Genomic DNA, 9,256 nt, shown 5'->3' on the forward strand with positions numbered 1-9,256 from the left:
TGAGAAAAAAAAATTTGGTAATTCCTGGAAATACCCATGTTTTATTTATTTTAATTTTTAGGTTCTGAAGACATCTGGATTTTTTTTGTTTTGGCCAACAGTTCCTCAGATATCGATATTTTTGCATTTAGGTTTACACCTCAGAAGCTTGCTCTCTAATGTGTAGCTCATATCAGCTCAGTTATATCTTCCCTTAATTCACATACAGATTTCATCTGAAAATTGCATTGTGAAAACACAACTATTTCTGCCCAAAAAGAGAGTAGGAAGTTAGTCTAAATTTACTCCTTTTATCAATTAACTCAACAGTTAATAGACTCAGACAAGCTGTAAAAGACCCAGGTTCTATTTTATACTCTGCCTGATCTGTTGTGCCTCTCTGCATTTTATTTTTAAGTGACTGTGTTAGTCATCAAGTTATAGCAAAAGCTAGTAGTGAAAGGTATTCTAAATTTCTTTTGAAGGTGCTCTACTTTACACAGTCTAATTAAATGCTTGCTCGGGAAAAGAAAAAATACATTAAAAAAATAAGTAAAGCAACCACGAGGGAGAGAAGCAAGAACTGAATTTTAGTGTCACTAAGCACCTTACGTAATAAACACTAAAGACAGCAGGAAAGTTTCTATCTGAGAATATTAACCGTCCTGGTATTTAGTAATATTTGCTTAGAAAGTGGAAGAAGTTTCAGATCCCAGCAGGCAAGTGCTGTAACTGCTACGATACTGCGTAAGAAAGTAGGAGTATATGTAAAGTAGGTGATATACTTCTTGAGAGCTCTGTGGGACAAGATGACAAGTGAACGGCTTCTGAAAGTAGCTGAAACTGTGGTACGTGCCCATTCAGGGCCTGAAGTTAGGCACTCAACTCTGTGTGGCTGCCAATAAGCTCTTCAGTTCAGGCTCCCTTTCTTGCTGGGCTAAACATGCTCCCAATATGTTATGCCCATTTCTGCAGATTTCCTTCGGAAATAACTAAATTTCTATTGTAAATAAAAACTAGATATTTAACTCCAGGCTGTCAAAGTTGACAAAAGAGCTATACTGTAATGCAGAAGACAACTAAAGTGTCAGAGGATTTTTAATTCCTTTGTATCACATGGGTTGCATTTTGCTGTTAATTTGTATAGCACACTGTCATTGATTATTAAAGAAACAGTTAATAATGCAAGCTTCTAAAGATATTTGAGTTGTATTTAGTTAGTTGTTGTTCTTTCCACCCCTTTCTCCAGAAATTGCTGGCCACCTGTCTGCTGGAAAGCTGCCTTTAAAATAATTAAGATTAAATAAAGCTTATGTTTCCCTTTCAGAAACAAACAAACAAACAAACCAACCCTCACAAAACATTTAGACAATATTTTATGACTATAAAGTCCAACATAGACTATGATATACCCTTTCTTTCTGGTTTCTAAGCAAAACTGCTAAATACCTCTGTAATTATTACTAAGATAAAGAACATTTAATCTAGTGAAAATACTAATTTCTTATTATTACTGCAATATCTTATCAAGGACACTTAAATTTCCTTCTAAATCCAAGCTTCTGTCATCTACAGTCAAAGTCAACCCTTTAAAATTTTGTTTATAACATAACAATAAGAAAAAAGAAAGTCTTATTTAAAATGAAAATTTTTTTGGTCTTTACAGTTAAAATTCTATTTTTGGTACAAAATTTCTATTATTATTCCTAGCAAATTGATTAGAATTAAATGCCTACAGCCCATCAAATTTAGATATACCAAAAACCTAACTGCAGAAATAATCGACTACAATGCTAAGAGGTGAAATCCTCCCTTGGGAGGGAAACAGCATCACGAAGTCTTTTATCTCAACATGTTACTGGAGAAAAGGCTACAGTCATCTTGGGCAGGAGTTTCACTATGGTAATAAAGAAAGAAAGCTTATACTTCATTAATGGTTTGCCTAACAAATGTGTTGGAATCCAATGTGAGACTGAAAACATACAGGTGAGTCAAGCACTGCACTATATTTTGAAGAAAAATGCCCCTTCAGGCACACAACACAAACCCAGACCTATGTAAAACCATGGCTTCCCTAAAAGGATTATCTGAGAACAATCCAATAACTTTAGAAATGCTTATCAGTTTAGGCCCCTGAACATTTCTACCATTGAGGAGCAATGAAGTAACATTTTAAGTGTGCCAATTTATAAAAATAAGCAAAATGCTTTGTTAGAAACTGAATTTTCTGTTGATTTTCTCATTTTTACAGGAGGTTGGAATCAAACAGCACGATGTGGCTGTCATTTGCATTTTGTATAATGGCTTCTTATCCTCGTCCTGTCTCAGAGAAGTTAGGCTGACTGGTACTGAGAGCTGCATGAGAAAGGATTTCAGCTCCAACTCTCAAAAGCTGGTTTCAAAGAATCACAGCTAAACTAGGCTGAAAGTGGTTATACACTTCTTAAAAGGAGGAAGTGTTACAAAGGGGTTAATCCATATACAATGTGTGTTTTAAAACAAAGGGGTGAGGAAAAATGACTGAGAAGAATGCTAACGGATGTGTATACGTAATTAAAAATTAAGGGGTAAAAGCAAGAAGGAAATAAAATCAGCCTCAGCATCTGGGTATTCTAAAGACAACTGACAAACTGTGCTGCTTGTTTGGGCAACAGCAAGGCAGCCATCTGTATCTTTAAAAGAGAATACCAGTAGACATGGGGAGAGTGACTAAACTATGAGCAATTGTCCCATAAAATAATGCAAAATTCAATTTATTCAAGCAACAAGTGTGCAGGTCCTTCTGCCTTTCAGATTTCTTTTTCAGAGGAAATAGGGTTTTTTTACATTTTATGTTAAAACTCTGTATTACATCAAATTTTACTGGAATTATATTTCATTGCTGTGATTAAATTGTAATATGTATTCTCATGATAGACAAAAGGTAAGTGATACAAAGAAAATCAAAAAAGACCAAGGATTGCAACAAGTGGAGCATGATTATTTCCTGGAACCTGTGAAGTTATTTACATCAGTAAATAACATCAGCTGACCGTCTGGCTGATCTGGTTTGCAGCTGTTTGGTATTTTCCAGCAAGCGGGAACTGGTGGGCAGATCAACATGGGGCATTCCTAATAGGGATGGAGTAACTGAAGCCTTCTTCAGACAATGGAGAAAAGCCTCACTTCTCAGATCCTGTTTCCCATGTGGGACTTTCATCACCCTGACATCTGCTGAAAACACAACATAGCACAACAAAAGCAGATCAGATTTCCAGAGCGCGTTGACAACACCTTCATGATTCAAGAGTCGACAAGGAGAGGTGCTTTGCTGGACCTGATACCAATAACCAAGGATGAATGAATTTGTGGAGCCTCCAGAGCTTCCTTCTCACTTTCTGTGGTCCTGTGAGAGAGGTTCTTGAAAGAATCCCATAGGACATTATCCTGGGCAGAAGAGTGTTTCATGAGAACTGATTGACATACAAGGATCACCTACTTCAAGTTCCATAATTCCAACAATCAGGAAAACAAAACAAAAGTAGCAGGAAGCTTGCATGGATGAGCAAGAAGCCCCTCACTGAACTCAGATATAAAAAAGATGTTTGCAAGAGGTGCAAGATGGGATGGGTGACTCAGGAAGAATATAGAGATACCATCCAGTTGTGCAGATATGAGTTTAGGAAAGTCAAAGCCCATCTAGACTCGAATCTGGCAAGGAATGTGTAAAGCAACAAGAAAAGATTCTGCGAGTACATAAGCAACAAAAGAAAAACCAGGGAAAAATATGTGTCCACTGATGAATAGGTCAGGGGCTTTATGACAAAGGACACAGAAAAGGCTTAGCTCCTCAATGTTTTTATCTCAGTCTTATAGGTAAGACTGGCCTTCGAAATTCTGGTGCTTGAGACCAGAGGAAATATCTGGAGAAAGGCATTTTCCCTCAATGGAGGAGGTTCAGGTTGGGAATAGTTAAACTAGAGATACACAAGTCCATGCGATGCACCCACAAGTGATAAGGAAGCTGGCTGATGTCAGTGCAGGGCCACTTTCAATTATCTCTGAAAGGTCATGGGGACTAGGGAATGTTCTTAAAAGACTGGAGGAGGGCAAACGTCACTCTGATTTTCAAGCGGAAGTATCTGGGGAACTACAGGCATGTCAGCTTCACCTAAGTCCCTGGGAAGGTAATGGAGTAATTAATCCCAGAAGCCATTTCCAGACACATGAAGGAAAAGTAAGTGATTGGGCTAGTCACCATGGCTTTTTGAAGGGGAAATCACATTCGTCCAACTTGTCAGTCCTCTACTATGGTGTGACTAGCTTGATACTTGAGGGGAGAGCAGTGGATGTTGTTTACCTTGACTTTAGTAAGGCTTTTGACACTGTCTCCCATATGAACCACATAGACATGCCTATGAAGTAGGGATTAGGTGGGTGGACAGTAAGATAGATTGAAAACTGAACAGCTAGGGTTGTGATCAACGGTATGAAATCTAGCTGGACACCGGCTGCATACCCCAGGGGTCAAGTACTGGCACCAGTACTAGTTAACATCTTCATTAATGACCTGGGTGATGGGGAAGGGCTCATCCGGATCAGGTTTGATACCAAACTGTGAGGAATTACTACAATACATTAGATGGGTGTGCTATCGTTCAGGGGGACATCAATGGGCTAGAAAACTGAGCAGACAGGAATCTCATGCAGTTCAACGAATGAAACCTGCTTTAGGTGACCTTGATTGCACTAAGTGTTCTCAAGAGATCTCTCCCAGTCTCCACAATGTTGTGATTCAGTTCCTGATGAGGTACATTCTGCATTTATTTTCATTGTTTTTGATAAGAATATCATTAAGTGTCTGACCTCTCAGAGGCATGTAGTAAGCAAATGACTCTGAGGGTTAGGTACCATGTCCTTTTTAGAAAAGATTATGTCATAGGATTATAATCTTTGAAAAAGGCTGTAAAAAAAAAAAAACCAAATCACCTTCAAGTCTTTGAAAGAGCTCACTAGAAAGGAAGACTAATGATAGCTCAAGAAAACTGTGCTATCTAATTTCTAAGGTGATATTCCAAAGCTCATCAGAGTAATTTCCTACACATCTGTTGGCTTGGATCAGATCTCTTTCGAATAAACAGCAAGCAGTGAATAAAAAGTACAAATAAAGAACCATTTAAAACTACTATGGATAGAGAAGGTCTATCTCACAGAACATTTTTATCAGAACAAAGAAAGAAACCACATTATGAGGAGTCTTAGTAATTACAAAATAATTGTGGAACTTCCATTGTTGAATGTAATAAAGCCATTTTTACATCTTTTAGAGACACAAAACTAATGAATAAGCTCACCTGAATGTTACCTCACCTGTGATGAGAAAGCTGCCTGAAGGTAAACCATGCACGGAAACACTCTCTGTCAAAATATTGCCTCTCTTACTTACTGTGTTTGGATATTTTGCCTTTTTTTTTCTTTTGAAATTCCCGGTCATCTTGGAAATTACATTTTAAAATATTTGTACTAGAAGATGGGAGGAACTGTAAACTTAGGATGAGAAGAGAGACTCTAGGTTTGCCACCAAAACCAGAGTTGTGAAACACCATCCTAAAGGCTGGATTTGAAAAGAGTAGATGTCTGAACATGTAGATAGATGCCTCGTGTGATCTCAAAAGCATTAAGCATAATGATTTTAGTGGATGTTTCAAAAAATGAAGAGCATACTTCAACCTGTAATTGGGTACATAACTTTCAAACTAGACCCTAAGACTGCAAAAGCTGGTCACAAACCAAAAGATTACATAATACACTTGTCCATGAAGTCAGTAAAATTAAGAATTTGAAGCCCATGTTTTCTAGGATATCTTAATCACCAGTAGGCTTCCTCTGTGTGGGAAAGTCTTCAAGGTACAAACGAAACATGCAAAATTCATACCATGGAGAGGAAGTGGGAGAGGAACAAATTCTGGTGTCTGGTGGTTTGGAAGATGGAGGGCATCAGAGTCTTGGATTCTGGTCTCACGAAATAATATTTCTTGAATGACAGTGTTGCCTCCATTAGTGGTGTGGTACACGTTTGGTGCAATCCCCTGGCGATAGTCTGACTATTCTTGTGGTATGATACTTATTCAGGATGAGGGGGAAAAGAGCAAATCCAAACTTCCTGCTTTCTGGATGAGTGCATCTGCTGGTAGCTAGTATTTAGAACAGGAAAACCATCTCCTTTTCAGACTGTAGAAGTGGCTGCAGCAGGACCTTCTAAAGCGTTCAGACTAAGAAGTCTTAATAGTAGCTCTGGGCTGGTGTGGTTTCAAATGAAATAGGGCAGCACCCAAAGAGAATTGGATTTCTAGGGCTTAAGTAGCTCTATTATTATTATTATTATTATTATTATTATTAATCTTAGACTCATTGCACTTAAATTACTTGTCTAAAATCTTTTGTGACAGCCCATTTCAAAACTGGCTTCTGTTATCATGCTATCTGTGGGAGAAAGCCATAGGTGGATTCTATATCTTATTTGACCCTTGCTGTCCTATGGTTAACTCCTCTATATTTCGTGTATGTTATATTTTGTATACAGCCTGAGAAAACACTTAATTTGTTCTATCATTAAAAGAGTTGGTGTTGGGTCCAAAAGACCTCAAAGACTGGGGCATTTTCTACCTTCAGGATTCAGAGGGAAATAAAAAATAGAGGAAAAAAAAATCACTTTATTTTCCCTTTTAGCATACTTCTTTCTATCTTTATATTCCTCAAAGTCCTCATGAATTTTGAAGGTTTGTTATATATTATAACTTAAAAGGATAAAACTTGAAATGCATAGTGAAAGACAGAGCAGGCAACTACTAACTTAACTGCAGGGTTCAAACCTAGATACGTTTGGTAATTCCTAAGGTCCAGGAACAAACAAATAAAAGAAACAGAAGTATCTATTCCTTGTTCTAAAATGCAAGCGTCCTGTTAGCCTACTAAAGCAAAAATCTTCAAAGGCACTTATTGAATAGAATCCCATCTATATGACTGATAAAAATTCAGCAGCCTAAAAGGTCCAGGGAAAAAGATCGTCATCTTGGCAAACATGCCTCACTGCATGTAATATTACTGAATGTAAAATGGAAGTGGATACTGACTCAATTCTTGTAAAATAAGACAAGTTATTTTTCACATTACTGCACTGCAATACGCTTCATACCTCTCTTCCAAGAAATTATTATTCCATCAAGCACTTAAAATTTTATGATTGTGTTATAGTTCGAAAGTTCTTAATGCAATTTAGAAATGCTGGTTGGAAGCAAAATTAATGTGATTTTGTCATATAGTTCTGCTAGAATTATAAACAGCTGGGTTTTACCCATTACTTAAACTACATCAGTGTCATTAGGGGTGTTACCACCCCCCCAGAGTTCCCTGCTAAAGGTACAGCAACTCATAGGTTTTTTAACTCTGCTTTTGTACTCACTCCTTGACTTCTCTGCATCTGGTGTGATGACTTTTCCTACCTGGTACTTGACTTTCTGGTAGCCAGATAAACTATGGAAGTGTTCTAACTCCTCCTTAGCAGTTCTGGGTAGCACCATTGTAGGAGTAGATTTTTTTTTTCCTTTGGTGGAAAGGGAATTTGAACAACACGACTGTGAATTAATCTGAAGTGGTGAAGTGCTCATATTTGACCACACTTCACCACCACAGTGGCAGTGGTGATTCATATAAATCTCTAAAGTAGAATGTAGAATTACGTAAATGCCAATTAAAGTAATTTTCAGTTTGTAGCCTTACTGGAGGTGCTTAAAACTGAGAGGTCTTTTTTAAACAACATGTTTTGATGGTGTTGTATCACACCAGTGACATTTAAACAGAAATTCTTGAGCATATAATCATTAAAACTTTATAATATTTTGGTTGCATAGATCTATTGTAAAAATACAGTGAATAGAAAAGATTACAACAGTCCTGATGACAAGGGTAGAACTACCACATTATCTAAAAATTATTTCCAATGCTCCATAGTGAAAATGGAAAATTATGTACTTTGCTGTGTGCACTAATGATAACACAGAAAGAAATTTAATGAAGTATCTCCGAACAGCAGTGACTGTCATACAGAACCATCTGATGGAGCCTAAACATAAGGGATACACCTCATTTTAAGGTCAATAAACTTGATGTAGACACTTGATACAATTACGGTTACATTTTATATAGACATCTTACATACCCAAGCCTAGGTGCTGAGGATGAGGGTTAGGTTCTGGACTTGTCTTCTCTGTGGGGAAGCATACAGGCAGGAATAACAATATTTGCTGTACATGCTATCGGAGTATTGCCTTTATAAAGGCTACTTGTGCAATGCGAAATGTCACAACATCTGGGGTTTTGATAAATGAGCCTTATAAGCCAGAGCTAGAAACAATTTCCACAAGTGAAAACATCAGACCTTTCTTCCAAGTGCATCTCCAGCTGCAGCCTATTTCCCTGTAGGGTGACCATTTTTCCTAATTAAGATTATCATCTCTGCCAGGCTGAACTGTATCTACATCAATTAACTTAGTCAAATTGATTATGGAATATGGCCTATAAGGAATAGTGTGGCACTCAAGTAATATTTTTTTTTATATGTCTTTTATGCATGCTTTTGTCCTTTGGTTTGATCTGTGAAAGGTCTCACTGAATGGCAAACTCCACTCACCTCATAGAGCCAGGTTCCAGACTACAATGCCTTATGTGTGCAGAGCACATTACCAAATATGGGCACTACTGAAAAAAAAAAATACTCTTAGTGAATAACAGTTCAAATTTTATGTTTTCCCTATGTAGGGCCAAATTACACTGCTGCCTGAACAGAGACCTCAGTTGAACTGACTTATGTTAGGACAACAGTGTTTGTTGAGACTTACAGTAATGGCATAAACAAATAGATTTTTTTACACTGAATAACTTACCAAGGCCAAGTCTTTAAATCCATTAATATTCATTTCATTAGAGTCTATGTAATAACGTTACATGATAAAAAAAATGAATTGGCTCGAACGGTGAGAACAGTTTCACAAGAAGATGTATTTATGAATGGAGATTCTTCTTTTTCTTCAGATCTTACCTCCAGAAACTTTGTTTCCCCCTAAGCCATCCCATTTTTAGAGAGGGTAGTTGCCAATGGCTTCACTGCTGAAAAACACTCCTCTGTAGTGAAGAGCTGCTATGTAACTGCCATGAGTTTGAGTCTGGTGGGTTTTTTTGTAAAAGCAGGAGTAGACTCTGTGAAACTTTGAGAGCCTCCCCCACCCCCATGTAGGAGTTG

This window comes from Apaloderma vittatum, unplaced genomic scaffold, assembly GCF_000703405.1.
Source record: "Apaloderma vittatum isolate BGI_N311 unplaced genomic scaffold, ASM70340v1 scaffold6293, whole genome shotgun sequence".
Lineage (NCBI taxonomy): Eukaryota > Metazoa > Chordata > Aves > Trogoniformes > Trogonidae > Apaloderma > Apaloderma vittatum.